The sequence below is a fragment of the Fukomys damarensis genome, unplaced genomic scaffold (assembly GCF_012274545.1).
Source record: "Fukomys damarensis isolate Sample0158 unplaced genomic scaffold, DMR_v1.0_HiC HiC_scaffold_35, whole genome shotgun sequence".
In the NCBI taxonomy this organism is placed as follows: Eukaryota; Metazoa; Chordata; class Mammalia; order Rodentia; family Bathyergidae; genus Fukomys; species Fukomys damarensis.
Genome location: NW_022900947.1, coordinates 28,842,184 through 28,862,124, shown reverse-complemented (window position 1 = coordinate 28,862,124; position 19,941 = coordinate 28,842,184). Strand labels below are relative to the sequence as shown.

The 19,941-nt window shown below is 41.1% G+C and overlaps 1 protein-coding gene across 1 annotated transcript in view; it reads left to right on the top strand.

The window, feature by feature from the left end:
- Rell1 (RELT like 1) overlaps positions 1-19,941 on the top strand; it is a 49,549-nt gene that overhangs the window by 619 nt on the left and 28,989 nt on the right. The gene's annotated exons all lie outside the window — the stretch shown is intronic.

Genomic DNA, 19,941 nt, shown 5'->3' with positions numbered 1-19,941 from the left:
TTCCCGCTGCGCCGCGAGCTGTGTGAGTTCCCGCACTACTGCGGGACCCCGGCTCCGAACCTCTGCTGTCCGGGGTGGCCGGGCAGGGCACGGCGCTTGGCAGCGGCCGTCGTTCCTTCCTTCCCGCCTTCCCTTACCCAGGCCTCTGCTAAGGACCTGTATCGCTCCAACTCTGAACCCTTCAAGGAGTAGGAACCTTGCTTGGTGTGGCCTTACCTAGGTGCGATTTCTCCAGAGCCCTGCTCTTCTCAACTCCAGCAACCCCTTTCCTGCCGCTCTTGTCCTTAAAGGCCCAGAGAGCGGAAGATCGTGACATGGGACTGGGTTACTCTGTCCTCGCGTTTCTCTCTGCTCCAACCCTTCCCCACTTAAAAAAAAAAAGGAGAAGTCTTAAAACCTCAAAGAATTCCATAATCTTTCCAAATTTTCATTTATTTTGGTGGTTGATGGACTCGTGCAACAGGTCAGGGATTCCAGATTTCTTCCCATCCCTTGTATTCTGGATGCATTTGGCTTGGAAAAGGATGAAACATTTGTAAACTTATATTCACTTTTGCTTTTCTGTGTCGGTTCCTGTCATCACAAAAGAAATCTGTGGTCAAGGCAGGAAGCCACCAGCAGAGATGCTGAAGTTTTATACCCAACGATGATGAACTGTGACCGGGAGTTTTTAACTGAAATCTCTTAAGAAGAGGTGCACCTCTTACAAGTCCTGTTTCACACTCTTGTTTTTATAACTGCAGACACTACAGATTCCTTACCGTTCTTCCTCCTCTTCTTCCTCATAGCAATAGCTTTTTAAAGAAATAAACTTAATTCTTCTTGGCCATTTGGGGTTACAACAGCCTGGAATCTTAACTTCAGCGAGTCTTTCTAAGCTTGCCTCCAGGGGTGGCTCCTCTTCAGGTCCAAATAATAAGCAACTGGAAAGATTCCAACAATGACTATTCCTCCATAGAAATACGCATTCTACTTTTCCCTCCTGAGAACATTCCAGTCACTTGCAGCTTTTAAACTGGTTTGTCAATATGGCCTTTGCTTTTTTTTTTAAGGAATTAGAATGGATTAGGAAGGGAACAGACTAGATAATATGTCTCCTGGGCCTATATTAGCAGACCCATATTTCCTTCAGCCATTCCTGCTGGGAAAGTGGCAATAATTGACATGTTTTATGAATGAGAAGTTTCGATTTTCATTCTGTGTTTCAATGGGCATATAGGTATATAATTAAGTTCAAATTGGACTTCAGAGTGTAGACTGTGCTTACAGGGTTAGAATCAGTTGCTCCAGAATTTAGAAAAAAGTTTAATTCAGCACTTGATAGGTGCAATCAGCCATCAGCAGGAGAATTCATCCTTAAAGTAGGTTTGTGTTTCCCTGGATCTCTGAGCAACACTCAGGTCTTAGGACATACTATGATTGAAGAGAATCTTGTCTAATTGCACAGTAACCTTTTTGATGCAAGTTAATGCTTATGAAGAATGAGATATCTAAAAAGGACACAGAGTACAAACTTGTCAGTGTGCCTTAACAGTTAACATCTGATCTCCTTGGAGTCAGAGATGAAAAGTAGGAAGAAAGAGATAGAAAGTGATGTTGAGAGCCTGCTGCAAGCTGTGTTAGGACTTTGGGTTAGGCTCTTTATATATTTTATTTATTTTTTAATTGAGTTTATTGGTACATTTTAGGGATACAGTACAGTTACATTCATTGTTGTAATCTTGTACCTCTACATGACAGGTCTTGGTTCTCAGTTTTTCCCCTTGTCCCTGCCCTCCCTTCATCCCCTGCTCCCCTCCCCATTTACAAACACTTTATTTCCATCTTTTCATTTTCTAACATTTTTTTCTTTTACCTTATTATCCTTCCCCTACCCATCCCACCTTAAAGGTGTACACTTTATATATTTTTAAAAACTTTACCCTCATAATCCTATGAAGTATTGGTTTTCAGTGGGGCAGCTGAGGCCCATCATCACAGAAGCACTGTATCAGTCAGCAGAATCTTTAAGAGAGGTATGTGTGTATCTTTATATGTTTATCTGCGATATCAGCCTGCTTCCTTCTAAAGTTAAACTTTTTCATGTACCCTACTGATGCCCAGAGAAAACTGAACATAAATTAATCTTGGCAATGTAGCCAAAATGCTAAGATAGTTTAAGATATTATAAAATTTTAAGTATGTGGTTGGTTAGAAGTTGTGAAGGACATACAGCTCTGTAGTGAGTAATGGTAGAGTTTCTCACTTCCTTTCTAGTGGAAGAGTCTCAAACTTCTGTTTCTTAGCAGCAACATTCAAAACTATATACCATAAGCACTACAAAGGATGATTTTTTTCCGTGTGTTGGCTTGTTTATGTTCTTAAGTTCTCTGGTTAGTCAGCCTTTGAGCCTATTAGTTTCTCTACCTGACAGTGGGCACAGCCCTTGAGTAAGGGAATGATGGATATGGTCCAGGTGCTAGTGAGATGAAAAGTATATAATCCTTGGGTTCTGTGGGTTTCCATCCAGCCTCCTGACTCTTCATTTAGATGATAAAGATAAGTTTTATTAAATACTACATTCTCCTTTGGCCAGGTAGCCCAGCTATATAGCCCCATAATACAAAGGATGGACTGTTTTGAAAAGCATCCTTTGGAGCTTGGAATTCCATGCTCAAATTTAACTTGAAGAGGAAATGAAAAGTGCCCATCATTTCCTCTTCTTTGTGTAACCCCCTAACCCCCAAGAAATGAATCAAGCAAATTATTTGGGGAGTTTGAAGTAGTTGAATTTGAATGAGAATGATCTTAGTTCTAAGTGTTAGAAACAACAATTTCATCATTACTTTTTAAAGAATTGTATGGCTGTGATGTAGACGCCTAATTACATATTGAGTCAACAGAAGTAAACAATTTAAAATTGACAGACTGATCGCAGTTGTCCCTGGTTAAAACTGTTATCTTAAGTGAGTCTTAATATTTTAAATTATGCACTTCAGTAATTGGTAAAGGTTTGGTGGACTGCTGAAAGCCAGTAGAACAATGAGTCTGGTGTGGCTCACAAGGACAAAATTTGAATTTGGGGTTAATATGTTGAGAAACTTTCTTCTTTTTGTAAGAAGGAATTCAGTTTTTATGATTGCTTGTTATGTGGTAGGCACTGGTCTAAATACTTAGACCAGTTAATTCTTATAACATCTGTAAGCTGTATAATTTTATTCCTGTGTTTACAGATGAAGTTAAGTCTCTGAGAAGTTGTTGAAAAAGTTACCCAGCTGTGTATGCTGCGTTTGACATTGATTTAGATTTGTTCAGTGCTAAAGCCCATTCTTATTATTGCTAAGTCACTTTTTTCTTCTGAGTAAGAAAATCTTTTTATTCTAAGGTATTTGTAAGTACTCGGAAGTAGCAGGCTGGTGACATGCTATAGTGGAAAGAGGACCATGCTTTAATCAGAGCCCTAGACTGGAAGTCAAAAGCCAGAGGAGTCCCTGAATCCATTTCCCTCACCTGTGCCATGGCATCGTGCCAGCTTCTGTCCTTTTCTGTCTTCCTAGCTGCCAGTGTGGATCAAATGAGCTGTGATCTCTGTATATTTTATTCCATATATCTTTTTTCTTTACTGTATTTCTTTCCCAGAGTGTCCCTTAGACTTGACATATGTCAGTTAAACCAATCAACAAATAGTAAAAAGGAAATTAAAATTAAAATTAAAAATCTAATAAATATAGGCTACATGTTCTTTAAGGTTTTTCCCCCCAGTTCTGGAGGTGGTGGCTTTGCAAAGGTAGGTTCATTTTCATTTCCAGAAATCCCAAAGTGACACCTCAGATTCATGAGCTTGCTGCTATCCAGAAGTTCCAGGATAAAGCCTTCTTTTCCCATTCCTCCTCAGCTGAAATATAGTGCTCTAGGAACTTTTGGAATTTGTTCTTCCCTCAGAATTTGTTCTTTAAAGTTTATGAGGAAAGGGGAGAATCACCTTTGGTTCCATTACCTGATCACTTGCTGTCGATAGCCTGTCATTCTGGTCTTCTTGACGTGTACATTTGGCTTGGACAGGATCGTAATGCAGTATAATCTTAGTGCATCTTGGCCTGGTAATCTTATGTGTGAAGTTTCCACCATTCCCTCATACACTCAGAAAATGGCTGCATTTTAATGTTTCATTATATAGGGTCATTTTTTTTAAACCTCATTTTGCACCCTTTTAGGAAGTTTCAGTTGTTACTAAAGTTTCTAAATGAGTTTTAAAGGTGCTTGTTTCAGTGAACACCTTTGTTCATAAGCTTTATCTAAGTTAAATATTGGAGGACTCCATTTAAAATGAATTCCTGAAAAATCAGTTTGGAATTCAGTGATATTCACATTCTTGAGGACATCGATGACTCTATTGTTGATCTGCAGACTGGCCCATTTTATGTTCTTGTGCAGTGGTCTAAAGGACTCACTTTTCACACTTAATTTTTATTTTCTGACAAACATATTTGTTAATTTATTAGGCAAGAATTGGTACCATGATTGTTTTCATTTGTATATATTTGATTACTCATGAGCTCATATTTTCTCTAGCATTTGAGACATTTTTAAATGTCTGTACTTCATAGAAAATTTTCAAATGCAAAAAGCTATGAAAACTTTTTTTGTAGGCTTTTGGCATTCTCTGTTGTTGATAAAACATAGCCTAAATCCATATGTGATTCTAGAATACATATTTATCTGTTTCAGGATTCATATATTTTGCTGCAGTACTATTGCCAAATTTGATTTCTGAATGCTATATGATATTTGTTAAATGCATATATTGCCTTTCTAGAATCACAAACCCTGAATTTTGAAGCACATCTCACCTCCAGATTTTCTGAAAAAGAACTATAGTCCTGCATTTCTTCCTCCTTGATGCGTCTACTTGTATCTATTGGGGGGAATAAATGTAAATATCCTATTGCACAACAACAAATATCAGATAGATTTTTAAAGTAGAAAAATCCTGTGAAGATTTTAAAAAATGCCCAGATATCCTGTGATGAAAACAGATCCTTAAGTGCATAGGAAGTGCATAGGACTTCGGGAAAAGAAATACTATCCTGATATTCTAGTGTGGAATGGGATAAAATAAGGATACCTGGACAAGCTGAGTTTTCATTTATTCTGGGTGGCTTTATGGATGAATGCCCATTGTAATGGAACCTTGATGGCTAGATGGAGAAGTTGGGCTGGATTTCTTTGCCTTCCTCTGCCAGTTATTGACACAGCTCTCTTTGTAAGAGAAGGAAACTGAATCTACCCAAGGGACTTTTTGAGGGTGGGATGGGTAGAGGGTTGCAGATACCTCAGGCAACCTGAGTTCTGTGGCCAATCATCTTACCTGGAGAATCCTTTTGCCAAACGTATTGAACTCAGGAGACCTCATTTTCCATTCCCACTCGCAGTTCCCCAAGGCCTGCAGCTTCTTGTCTTTGCTCCTTTGGCACAGTCCCAGGATACAAAAAGTGACAGTTCGCCAGCCTGGGGTTTCCTGTTTTCTGTGCCACCTACCAACCCTCCTCTGCACCCCTCCTTCAAGCTTTCCTTGCATGGTCCTGTGTACAGCTGCATTCCATTAATAAAAGTCCCTACTTATAGCAAGTAGGCAAGTACTGCCTTGTTGAGGATATGGAGAAGATATGATCATGCTACTTCATGGGGTTATTGTCACAGTCACGTGAGATAAAATAAGTGAGTGGAATAGTGTTTGGTACATAGTAAGTGACTAAAAGGTATATAATTATTATTTGTTCTTAACCAGATACTTAGCTTTACAGCTGAGGATGAGAAAGTCCTAGCCATTCCAGAGATCTCCTTTCTGGTCCTCTGTCACTATCTGAGGCATCCTATCCCTATAGCTCTTGAGAACTGGATGCTGCTGCTGTGGAAAGGACAGAGTGGGCTTTGAGGAAGCAGTGGTAGGCAGCACCCCAAGTCCCAGGCAGGAGGAGAAGGGGCCAGAGGGAGGAAGGGGATTTGTGGGACAGAGCATTGGCTGTCAGAGTCAGGCATGGAAGAAGCCATTGCCTTTATCAAGGTAGAATGTTGGAAGATCCAGCAATTGGTTTATTTCTAGCCCGCTGATCTGTAGGTTAGTCACAAAATCGTGGCAGTTCCTAGGATGTAGTTACCAAATCAGTGTGCGTTTTGGTTCTCTGGGGTCTGACTGGCTCTTGGGCATCTTCTCACTGCCCAGTGGTGAGTGCTGTGGTGAAGTAGCCTCTCATGATAAGAAAGCAGAAGCCTGTAGGGTTGGGACTGGAAGGGACCTTGACAGTGTCAAAGGTTACTCAGCAGACAAGGAAACTGTGACGTAGAAGGTTGCTTGACTCCCTGCAGGACTTTCCCTTTCTGTTCAAGCTATGTCTCCATTGAAGTGGGCCAACTTTTCTGCATTTGCAAGTTTCCTTGGTCTTCACACTCAAGGGTCATACTCATTGATCTCATTTCCCAGCTCTTTAGATCTGAGATGGAGCAGGGCACCAGGAGAAGAATGATTTTTGCTGGCTCATGGGAATAATTGTGTTGTTCTTAGCCAAACAATTTTTGAGTCCAGAGGGAACTCTGATGGTCATCTTGTTATTACTGTCTTTCTATTGTAGATGGAGAAACTGAGGCCAGAAAGGTTCAGTGGCTTGTGGAGTCAGGTGCAACTCAGCCCATAGAGGAGCCCACAGAGGAGACTATGTAGTGTCTTGTTCACACACAGTAGATCCAAGCACAGGACCCAGATTAGAACAGAGATTTGAAACTGCGAATGAAGGAAGCTAGAGCTAGAGTCCAGGTATTGTGGCCTAAGGCTTTTTCTTTACAGTAATATAAAGAATTATTATTTTCAGGGCTGAGGATTAGCTCAGTGGTTCTGCCACCTGCCTTGCAAGTGCAAGGACCCAAGTTCAATCCCCAGTATCAAAAAAAACCAAAAAAACAAAAAACCGAAACAAAAAACAAAAAAAGAATTATTCTTTCCAATACTTACCCACGAATCTTAGCTGTAAGTCTTCATCCTTTCCCCTGAGGGCAAGAGGCTCTTTCTTCTGTCATCTTTCATGGGCCTTATTGTTTTGAAGGCAGGAAAATCTGCCCACAGAGAAAAAAGAATTGTTATAACAAGGAAGCATGTGCTGCCTTATTGAGGACATTGAGAGGAAGTCTTAGTGAACTTTTTCAGTGCAGATATTTTTAAAACTCAAATCCATCCATGAAGCTCTTTTTAGAGATAAACTAAATTGAATTGTGTTTCTACAACCAATGCTTCAAAAGCATCTGTGAATTGTGTGTATATCCAATTCCTCATAGCAAAGTAATTCATCACATTCCAAACCATTTGTTTCACAGGTACCTTAGTTCATTTCCTATTGCTACAGTAAAATACTCTAGACTGAATAATTATGAAAGAAAGTACTCATGGTTCCAGAGACTGGGAAGATAGGAGGATGGTGCTGGCAGCCACTTGACATCTGGCATGGGACATCAATCACATGGTGGAGCCAGAACAAGTGCCCCAGCTGCAGTCTCACTGTTTTTTTTTTTTAGGAGGATGGTGCTGGCAGCCACTTGACATCTGGCATGGGACATCAATCACATGGTGGAGCCAGAACAAGTGCCCCAGCTGCAGTCTCACTGCTTTTTTTTTTTTTGTGGTGCTGTAGATCCAGCCAGGGGCTCATGTGTGTGCGCCAAGTGCTCTAACACTGAGCTACATTGCCCACCGCAGTTCAAGTCTCTGTTCCTCTCCTTATAATAGCGTCATGGTGGGCCTACCCTCATGATCTCATCGAATCCCAGCTATCTCCCCTCAAAGGGCCCCTCCATATACCGTTAACATTTGAATTTGGGGATTAAGTTTCCAACCCATGGATTTTGGGAGACACATTCAAACTGAACCATACTATATGATAGAGCATCACTAGCACCTCAGCAAGTAATGTATGGCACATGGCCAGAGTACCTAACCCAGGGCTGGGGTTGAGAAACAAGAATCTAGTACAGGTTGGACAAGCTTTCTGGAGAAAATCAGTTTAACTTTTCACACGCAGAGGTATGCTAGTTAGCCCGGTGCAAAGAACTAGTTTTCATAGGAGAGAGGATGAGCCATGCTTTGGATGTGGTTTGAATGTTTCCTCAGGGGTTCATGTGTTGAAATTTAACCTGTGTTGTGAGTATTGGGAGGGTGGAAGCTTCATCTGAGTATGGTGGGGCTTTTGGGAAGTGATTAGGATCATATAAGGTCATCAGGGTGGAGCCTTTATGATTAAATACGGATGGCTTCATGAGAAGAGGAAAACAGACCCGAAGAATGACGCACCTACACATATGTGCACACACACAAGGACTGATGTGTATTTGTGCACGCATGTGCTCCTCTTGCCAGGTAACACCCTGTGCCTTCTTGGGACTCACACAAGGCCATCACCAGATGCAGCCTTTGAACCTCCCAAACCATGAGCTAAATAAACCTCTTTTTCCTTTCACAGTTACCCAGTCTGTGTTATTTGCAGCAGAAAAATAAAGGAGAAAGAAGCAAGTATAGCTGCAGCTGCAGTTTCCAAACCTGAGTGCTCAGAAGCCCTGCTGGAGGGCCGACTGCCAAGGCACATGTTGCAGGCCCCGCCCCAGAGAGGCTGCAGCTGTAGGTCTGGGATGGGCTGGGGAATTTGCTTTTCCCTCACATTTGCCAGCCATCTCAGCCAAGCATCAGATGTGAGCAGGAGAGCTGGGAGAAGATGTGGAAGAAGGAAGAGGGTTGTGTCCGCTTTAGCCAGAATTCTCTCTCAACTTCTTGGGCTGTCCATACCCTGTCCTTTGCTCATGCTTCAGGCTGAGGTCAAGGGTACATGTCTAGGAAACACTTCTGGGTGTTCCTACTCACTGTCGTGAATGCACCCGTTCTAGGAATATATGTTTCATTGTTCCACGTTACTTAACCCTTAATTACGTGCATGTGTTTGCACTGTGTGTTTTGCTTAACTAGGGCACCTTGGAGCAGCTGAGTATATGAGATGTGCTCCAATATTTGGTTGCTTGCTCAAATTTAATTTCTGCTAGCACTGTGGGGTGTAAATGGCCGCATTATGTTTTTTAGAAGTGAGGAAACAGACGAAAGAAGAGCAAATATGAACAGAAGTAAAGAGTTCTTTCTCAACTCACAGTGGGGAAGCCAAAGCTAGAAAGATACTCTTCTCAAATCTGTACTCTGTATCACTGGTAGAAGGAAAGTTTTAGATTTTTTTTGTCTCATTTTTCACTGTAGCTCCATCTGCTTAAAGAGCAAACCAAGGCATCTGAATGAATTGAACATGGAGTTTTGTTTTTAGTGGAAAATGGGTGGTTATCTTAGGAATCCATCAGGAATTATCCCCTTGATTTTAGAGTAATTATTTAAAGAGGATAATTCAATTTATAGGTCATTTAATTTCCAAAGGATTTGTATAAAATTTTGGCATAGAAGAGATAGGAAGGGTAAATGGCTTTCAGTTCCTAAAAAGAGAAATTAGACAATTTTGCCATTGACCTTCTTAACTAGGAAAGTTTACCTGAGTGTTTGAGGATTCATAAATACATGATGGGTAGGATTAAAAGCAAATTAACCAACAAAAAATTCCCTTCAATACTGGTAACATGCCAAGCCTTCCTCACTCATATGTACACACAAACATAATGTGGTTTTCTTGAGATTCCTTTAGAGCATGGAGATTTGAAGAATTCACTAAGTCTTCTGTTTTACAATGTAACTTGGGAACACTAATTTTCAGTCTCTCATAGGCCTCTTAGCTGCACGTCTCTAACACAATTGTGTGAATTATCACATTATAAAAAATGGCAGGCCGGAATTTCCTGGCATTGGCAAGGTGGCAGATGGCTGCTGAGCAGCATTCCTTCACTTTTCTTTGCAAGTTTGTGCTATACACTTGTGTGACCTGAACGCTTTTATTGCTTCCTCAGTTCTTTCCCTTCCCTCCCCCTCTGTGAAGGATGTGACACAAAACAACACAGGCCTTGGCCAGTGCTGAAAGCTGAGTGATAGAGCCAGGAAACTGGTCTTGAGGGGGAAACTTACTTCACATGCATATTTGCCAAGTCAGTATCTTTCATTAGTCTTAAGACAAAACTTGCAAATATTTCTTACTTATAGTGTGCAGTTAATTTAAAAATGAAGTTTTCGTTATTTGAGATACTGCTAGGTATTGTGTAGTGTATCAGATGAAAAACAAATTTAGTTTCTATCCTGCACAGACTTGTGATTGAGAAGGGAGAGATAAGCTATGAATAGGAGTCCTTATGTTACAATGGAGAATGGGCATAGTGTACAAGAAAATCGCAGACCAAGTGCTGTGTGGGATCACAGAGGAAGGAGCCTTCCCTTCTGATGAGAGAGATGGAAGGGACTTCATAGCATAGAACTTGGTATGGAAGTGACCCTTATAGGAGTGCTGCAGACAGTTTACTGGTCACATGTCAGCCTGAGCAGAGGCATAGAGATGGAACAGGAAAGTCAGCACAGATCAGTGGGGATAGTGGTTCCTTAGTGAAAGCTGTATGAGAAGGGACCCTTCGGGGAACACCGAAGTTCGGCTGTGAAGCACCTGACATTCTTCACCTTGTTGTGCAGGCAGTGTGGGCTGAGGGTGGGTTGTGGAAGGGAGGACAGAGGACCAGAAGAGGCCCTCAGGCACTGCCCTGTGACTGGGCCCTTTTGTCTCATTTTTCACTGTAGCTCCATCTGCTTAAAGAGCAAACCAAGGCATCTGAATGAATTGAACATGGAGTTTTGTTTTTAGTGGAAAATGGGTGGTTATCTTAGGAATCCATCAGGAATTATCCCCTTGATTTTAGAGTAATTATTTAAAGAGGATAATTCAATTTATAGGTCATTTAATTTCCAAAGGATTTGTATAAAATTTTGGCATAGAAGAGATAGGAAGGGTAAATGGCTTTCAGTTCCTAAAAAGAGAAATTAGACAATTTTGCCATTGACCTTCTTAACTAGGAAAGTTTACCTGAGTGTTTGAGGATTCATAAATACATGATGGGTAGGATTAAAAGCAAATTAACCAACAAAAAATTCCCTTCAATACTGGTAACATGCCAAGCCTTCCTCACTCATAGGTACACACAAACATAATGTGGTTTTCTTGAGATTCCTTTAGAGCATGGAGATTTGAAGAATTCACTAAGTCTTCTGTTTTACAATGTAACTTGGGAACACTAATTTTCAGTCTCTCATAGGCCTCTTAGCTGCACGTCTCTAACACAATTGTGTGAATTATCACATTATAAAAAATGGCAGGCCGGAATTTCCTGGCATTGGCAAGGTGGCAGATGGCTGCTGAGCAGCATTCCTTCACTTTTCTTTGCAAGTTTGTGCTATACACTTGTGTGACCTGAACGCTTTTATTGCTTCCTCAGTTCTTTCTCTTCCCTCCCCCTCTGTGAAGGATGTGACACAAAACAACACAGGCCTTGGCCAGTGCTGAAAGCTGAGTGATAGAGCCAGGAAACTGGTCTTGAGGGGGAAACTTACTTCACATGCATATTTGCCAAGTCAGTATCTTTCATTAGTCTTAAGACAAAACTTGCAAATATTTCTTACTTATAGTGTGCAGTTAATTTAAAAATGAAGTTTTCGTTATTTGAGATACTGCTAGGTATTGTGTAGTGTATCAGATGAAAAACAAATTTAGTTTCTATCCTGCACAGACTTGTGATTGAGAAGGGAGAGATAAGCTATGAATAGGAGTCCTTATGTTACAATGGAGAATGGGCATAGTGTACAAGAAAATCGCAGACCAAGTGCTGTGTGGGATCACAGAGGAAGGAGCCTTCCCTTCTGATGAGAGAGATGGAAGGGACTTCATAGCATAGAACTTGGTATGGAAGTGACCCTTATAGGAGTGCTGCAGACAGTTTACTGGTCACATGTCAGCCTGAGCAGAGGCATAGAGATGGAACAGGAAAGTCAGCACAGATCAGTGGGGATAGTGGTTCCTTAGTGAAAGCTGTATGAGAAGGGACCCTTCGGGGAACACCGAAGTTCGGCTGTGAAGCACCTGACATTCTTCACCTTGTTGTGCAGGCAGTGTGGGCTGAGGGTGGGTTGTGGAAGGGAGGACAGAGGACCAGAAGAGGCCCTCAGGCACTGCCCTGTGACAGGTGCTGAGCTGAACAGGAACTGAGTTTGCCATAGGGACCCATGCAGTGAGGAGAGAGGAAAGAGGAGAGAGAGAGAGGAATCAAGCAAATAATACTTGTTTTGTTCTGTATACATTGCTGGGGGATAAAATGAATAATATAGTTCTTTGTAAGTAACACAAATATGACTGATTCAATATAATAAGTTTCATGCAATTCATAAGATATATAAATAGAAACAGTTGTTTCAGTTTAAGGAATACTGGGAAATGAGACCCAGGAAGTAAGTGCAGTATATATGGTCTTATTAATGGTATGAAAGCAAAGAAATATTCATTAATGGTGAAAGCTAGCTAATTGTGTATTTGTCTTCAGTTGGACTAAATCCTTGGAAATCATACAAATCAGTGTGACTACTGGGTTCTGAATACTTCAATTCCTTTCTTTCTGCATTGGGCATTGAACCCAGGGCCTTTGAGGTGTGCACCCTACTCTAAGCATTTAGTTTTAGAAGACTATAGGATAGTTACATTTTTTTTTTTTTAGCCCTATTGTTGGTCAAATCCACATTGTTTTCTTCTACTTCCAGAGCTGGAGAGTTGTCAGTGTTAGGGTGATTGATGTCTGTAAATAAGATAGGCACATGAGCCTGGGAATGATTTATGAATACCTGCTTGGTTCTAGGATCCATTTCTGTCACTTTCTGGGAGTTAATTTCTCAGTCTCTCAGTGTTTTAAAATGTGATTGAATAGGTTTTGGGCAAAGGAAAGTAACCAGTGTGAAAGTCATGTACTGTCTTAGTTACTTTTCTTTTTGATGAGACAAAAATGTCATATACCTAAAGTTTAAGGAGCAAAGGCTTATTTAGCTCACAGTTTGTAGAGGTTTCAGTTCATAATCGGCTGACTCCAAGGCAAGGTGGCTTCGCAGAGGAGGAGCAGTTCACAGTGGGCAGAAGGTAGAAAGCAACAAGGGAGAGAAATGACAGATCTCTTTCTGTCCCTCATACTCTATGAGGCTACCAGGATTAGGGTGATGCCAAACCAGTCAGTGTACTGCCTTAGTGATCATACACCCTTAACCCAGCATCACACTCTCTATATTCAGTCACCTCTGAAAAAGCCCCTCTGACTGCATAATGAACCTGGATGCTTCCATATAATGAAAGTAGTAGTTATACTGACTGTGGACCTGGTGTCTCAGGATGGGTAGGAATGGGAGAAGACTTGAGAGAGGAGAGATAATTGTTTTGCATGACCCATATGATAGTTGATCTTTTCATGCTAGTTCAGTGCTGCATCTTGAAATCTTGCTAAGTAAAGAAGACTCTTGACTTTGCGTCAATGTGGTGTAATAAAAATGTATGTATTTTGTCTCTGTTCTTGATTTCTGGCATAGAACTTCTAAAATCATCAGGGTTTATTTTATGGTAGGTGCATCTCTTGTTATTTATAATGAGCCCTATTTAGGCTGCATTTAAGTTTATGCCAGTGAGGTGACTCTTGGTGGGGCACCTGGATAGCTTTAGGAGGGTACTGGTTGCTTGGGAACCAACCCTGTGTCTACAAAGTAAGAACTTTCAGCCTCTGATTTGGGTGAGGTTGGGTTCAGCCATTAGCAGTCAGTGAATGGCTTAGTCAGTCTTAGCTATGTGATAGAGCTTCATAAAAACTCGGGAGCTTCTAGGTGGTGATCGCAGAATGTGCTGGGAGGTGGTGCATCTGGAGAAGGCATGGAAGTGCTATCCTCCCTTTCCTTTGCCCTTTGTCTTTTGCCCCATACAGCTCTTTTATTTGGCTGTTGTGGAGCTGTATCCTTTGCAATGAATCTGTGATCACAAATACAATGTATTCCTGAAATCTACAAGTCATTCTAGTAGTTACTGAATCATGAGAGACCCCAAATTTGTGTCAGCTAGGCAGAGGTGTGGTTGTCCTGGAGACCCTGTTTGAGGCTGGTGTCTGAAGGTGGAGGGGTGGTCATCTTGTTTGACTGAGTCCTTTATCTATAGAGTCAGCGTTTAACTCTAGATATTGGTGTTAGAACTGCATTGAATTGTAGGACACCCAGTTGTTGTTGGACAAGTGGGTATTAGAGAAATGAAGCCATCAGGTTTTTCTCATTGGGAAAAACTAACTCAATAGTTTTTGCAGCATTGTGTCTGTAGTAATCTCTGAAATTACACTTGTTTTCTATTTTGAAAAAAAAAACCTCAAAGACATTTAAAAAAATCAGTAGAAAAGAAAAGAAAAAAGATCACGTTAGTGCCTTACGCTTATGTGTTTATTTTGTTTTACAGTATAATAAAGTGAAAGCTATAACATTATATGGTTTTCTTTGACTTTTGTTCCCTATGGTATAGAGCAAAGGTTTCATAACAATCTCTGCCTCCAGTGAATGGAAATGTCTGGTATGTCAATATTTTGGATTGTAATTCTGGGTATCCCCCTACCAAGAGATTCCCACTACTGTGTTCTGGTTTCACTTTGCAGCATTACTGTTACTCTTAGGGGGAATCATGTAGTATTGCAGTTATCTAACTAGATTTGATGGACAGTAATGACAGTTGCTTAACCTAATAATAAAGAAGGCTCTTTATTGATTTGTTATATATGTTAATCAAATTCCCACTGTATTGATTCATATTAATATATTTTTGAAAATCGAAAAGTGGAAAAATAACTTCAATGTTTCACCAACCAAAGATAAATACTGACTTTATTGGGAGAATCTTGTCTCGCAGGCTACTTTTTCCTATGTGTAGAGCACCTGCTACTTTCAAAAAATATTTTTGTGATTGTTCTGTGTTTAATTAAAATAAGGGAAAATGAGAAAATACAAAGCACATTGAATAGAAAAGAAAAATAATTCTAATCTCACCACTCAGAAATAACTACTGTAAATGTTTTGGTATCTTTTTATTTTTCTTATAAAAATTGGGATCATAATAGTATTGAATATGGCTTTGCATGTGTTTTTTTCATAACAATTGAAACTATTTTGGACAAAGTAGGATAGGATAAATCCAATCTCTTACAGATTGTTTCTATTTTAAGAATCAAAGGGAAATTTAGGATTTCTAAGAAGTAATCAGTTTCAACAGAGTAATATGCAGATTAGGCATTTAAGTTTTTCTCCTTATAAATGATAGAATTTTTCAGTAAAAAATTAAGTTTTTTCTTTTAACTAAAAACAGATACATTTTCTTGGAAAGGGTGTAACTTTTAAATGCGTTCTTTTCTCATTAGCTAATTTACTAGAAAAAACATTGTGTCACTCCAGATTTATTATTGGATTAGATGTGTAATGACTGTCTGTAGATTGTCTCCTTGAGGGTCTTACCCAGGTATACAAACACCATTTTACCTATAATATAGATGGACTGTGGGTAATTTGGTTCCATGGAATTTTCGTGACTTTGGCAGTCAGGTATGGGGCTCTTGGGTTCTGGGGCTCTAAGGCCAGCTGCCTGGCTTACAATCTCATCTTTGCCACTTGCTAACTGTGTGCCTGCTGTTGATCTCTCTGTGCATAGTTTTTACATGTGTAAAATGGGATTGAAAATAATAGTGAAGCAAGGATATTGGGGAAGTTAGGCAAACAGGCACAGGTCCTGAATAGTTAACCTAAAGTAAACTAAAAGGGCTTAAGTGAGTTTACATAGGAGAAGGCTGGAATAATTAACTTAAGCAAACTGACTGTCAAGGTCTAAAGGAATGCAAGGGACAAAGAACAGGTCTCTAAACAAGTGGGAAAGACTTCAGAGAAAGTGAAATGCAAATAAAGCAGCAGCCTGCAGTCCACCTGCGACCAGGAGCATTCCTGCCTTATGTCACCTTTCCCAGTCCCCAAAACTGTATAAAAGGCCAAAGGACTTAAACATCTACTGTGTCTGCCTTACGGAACCCCTACCAAGTGGTGCAGAGCTTTTCCTTTTATTCCTTCTTATAATAAACATGCACTTGGCCATTCTCCACTGCTTGCTACTTGCTGTTTTGATGGCTTCAATATTAGTTGCCTCCAAATGACCTAAGAGCTAGCGGGAGCCAGTTACAGTAGTGCCTACTATAAGGGTTAAGTGAGTTACTATCTATAAAGTACTTGGAAGGGTAACTGTACAAATATCCATCAGTGTGTGACTATTATTCATAGTGTTTTTTTCTGTGTCTAGAGTGTTGCTATTGGTTTTCAAAATTACTTGAACTTTGTGCTCATGACCTTCACATTCATTTCTTCAATTACAATCAGCTTCCCTATGTCTAGGGTTTTCTTTATTGTTCCTGTTTGGTCTTCTCCATGTTCATCTTTCCTAATATGCTATTTACTTCCTGTCCTTTTCCCTCTTGTCCTTTGCATCGTGTCCAGCAGCAGGACGGGGATTTCACACAGGGGACTTCACACAGGGGACTTCATTGAGGACAGGACTTTGCGACTCCACAGTTATTCACCTTCACTTCCCACTTCCTAGATTCTCAGAAGCCAGATCACATGTCTGTTTTACCAGAACACTGCCTGGCTTAACCTGTGACTAATTGGAAAACCCTCCACTTAGTACTTTTGTAGTTTTCCGTTCAATCATTATTGGCTTCCTGTTCCTGGAAGGAAGCAGACTCTGGGCTGGTGTGTAGGAATGTGGGGGGCCTTCACCACTGAGGTTCTGGTTCTGCTTGCCAGAGCCTTACCTTGTGGACTTAGGGATTCTGAATCCTCCCCACAGCAACACAGCCTCTTCCTCAACTATTTATCCCCGGATTAGTGGCTGTTCTTTATTGTCGCCATTTCTAAAATGGGTTTAATACCAGTCCCTACTCAGAATGGTTGAGATTTAAAAAGATTGAGCATTCTGGGCAACTTAGTAATTTAGTGAGACCCTGACTCTAAGTAGAAAACAGATAGATAAAAAAAACAACAAAAAGGGCTGAGGGTGTAGGTCAGTGTAAAGGTCTGAGTTCAGTCCTCAGTTTGGGGGTGGGGGGGCATTAAAGCAGTTAGTAGAGTTTAGCTGCTCTTAATAGTTGATGGTAGAGTAGTTGAGCATTCCAAAGTCCAGGAATCTGAAAATCACCCCCCACCCACACACACTCTCTATTAAGATTAATCACTATCTTCCTGCCCTCTGCTGGGTTGGGGCAGGGCAACCCTGGGCCCAGTCTCCCTTTCTTCGGTCCTTCTCATCTCCAGCTGCTCAGCTCTTCTCCTTCCTTGTTTCCACACATGGTTGCTTGAGCTGCTGGAAATGGTTTGGCCGGTCTCTCAAGTCCTCCAGGGCTGCTTGTGCACAGAAACCAGGGATCTAGCTCCCCAGGGCTTGGTCCTCCCCACTAGCTCACTCTGTAGGTTCCTGGGGATCTGCTCATTGCTGAAGGAACACCCACTGGCCTGGCTGTTGCTGCTTCTCCTGGAAACTGGCCACTCTGGGCCTATCTTCTGCTTCCTATTTGATGACTTTGTTCTGGCACTTACTCCTTAGTCTTCCTTCCATAGTTTAAATAATTTCTAACTGAGTCCTTGCTTGGCCTCCTGCAAGGAATGTACATGAATAGATCTGTTATAAATCGCAGACCTCTGGAAAGTGGGCAACTGCCTTTGGTGAGGTTACTTAAGGTTGGATTTAGTGTCCCCGTTGGTATCTGGCAGATTGAAATGAGATGGAGTTCTGTGAAAATTGAGCTGAGGGCCAATTCCCAAAGCCGAGTTTAGAAATGTAGTGCTATTTGTAGCCTTCTTTTGAGTCTTTGCAAACTGGGCCCTTCTGTCGGTTTGCTGAGCACAGGAGCATACTGGTACAATATTATATCATTCTGAAAGAAGCTACCTAGCAGGTGTATGAGGCTGTGGGCTGGGTCACATGCCCAGCTCCCAGGAGAATCTACGCATTTGTGTCTTGGGAAATGGTTAGTATTTGACAGGTCAGCTATAAGTTCACTGGACATTCTTTCTCACCCAAGTAGCATCTTAAGAAAACCACTTCTCCAGTTAGAGAAACAAAGGACATTCCATCTGTGACTGGAAGGTCTTTGTCTACTCCCACAGGTACCATGTTGCAGATGTCTAGGGTGTCCTTGGTGGTAGGGGTCAGAGGTGCCAAGAAAGGATACCCTTTCCTCCACTTGGGGACACAGAGGTATTGGGTTTAAATTGGGATTTTCCTTTGAGTTCTGTGTCCCATTTGTCTTTGTGAACTGTGACCATGGTGTGACTGGATGGTGTGCTCTTGTGATGAATGACCAGAGACATGACAGCGGGGCTGAGTTTTAGTTTTTCTGCAGGACTCATTTCTCTGTCTCTACCTAGTATAGTAGTGTCATGAGAGGCCTCTGATTTATGTACAGCATGAGGATGTCATCATCAAACAGCCTTGAGACAAAGGGTCTCAAATAACAAATAAATGTGACAGTGTATTGAAAAGCATTGTTTTTTGGATGGGAACTCTTATATCTTATGCAATCTGTCTCTAACGTGTATGACTGAAAATTATCTTCCTTTTTTTCCCGCCCTCCTTTTTCCTTCTTTCTCTCATTCCTGCCTCCCTCCTTTTTTCATTCCTCTTTCCCTTCCTCACTTCCTTCTTTTCTTCTTTCCTTCCTAAAAGATTTTCCGAAGCCATGTAATTAACACTGCTGGTACCAGCTATGTTGGTCCAAGTTATGTTTGTGTCAACTGTCATAACTTCCAAGTACAGTGGTTTATGAGTAATAATGTGAACACACACATATAGGTGAATGAGATGCTTTTTGGTAGAGTAAAAGGTCTTCCTTTCACTCTTGTCTTCATGACAACTGTGGAAGTATGAAATATATTTTAGACTAAGTGATCTGTTGACCTTTTTGAACTTAAAATTGGTATCAGGAAATGTGCTAATGAGATTTTTGAAAAATTAAGTCAATACAAATTTCATCTCATTGTAGCTAACTTTAATAATTTTTATGCAGATGATTTTACATTTAAAGAAGATGCATGTAGAGAGTTCATTGTTAACCATATACGATGGGACCATTTGGAGGGAGGCAGCCTTCTAGCATTTAAGGGCCCTGGGGGGGTGGCACAGGTAAACCTGGGCTGCAGGCCAGCTCTTTGGTCTGCCACTCAGTAAGACCTAAGGCCACCTCCACTCCTACACTGCCGGTGAGAGTGTGGGTCCCAAGTCCCATTGTCTGGGTCGCTCCTATCCAGCCACACACTGGGGCTTCTTACTGTACCTCACATGCCTCACTTACCTCATCTGCAGCTGGGACAATGAGAGAACCTTCCTTACAGATGTTGTGGAAATGAAATGAGACTGAATGCAAACATTTAGAACAGTGTCAGGCATGGCAGACACTCAGTGAGTGTTACTTGATGCTGTTACAGTGACTTAAAAATAGAAACCCATTCTTGATACTACAACCCCTTTCCAGGCAACCCAAAGGAAATATATTAGGTTTTTGAAGTTTCCTTAAGTTCACTTCAAACAAGTGATATTTTAAGAATTCCATTTGTTCCTTGAATGGTCATCATTTACAATTGGAATGGTACAGATAGGTCTTTAGTAAAACTATGCCTATCCAATGGCCACCCAGCCCCTTCCTAAGAATCATCCAGGGCCACTAACGCTATAAAAATCTTGGAGATAACCGCACTGAAGATAGCAGAAGGAGGAGGGCAGAGGAAGTAAGGAGGGGCACGGGAACAGGAAAAGAACTGGGTGAGGAATGTGGGTGCTTTCCCAGGCCCTGTATCCCTTTGGGCCCTGTTCTTCCTTACAGCCCTTAGAAGACTCTACTTAGGCCCTCTGCCTCTTGGGGTGTGCCTGGGACCCCCAG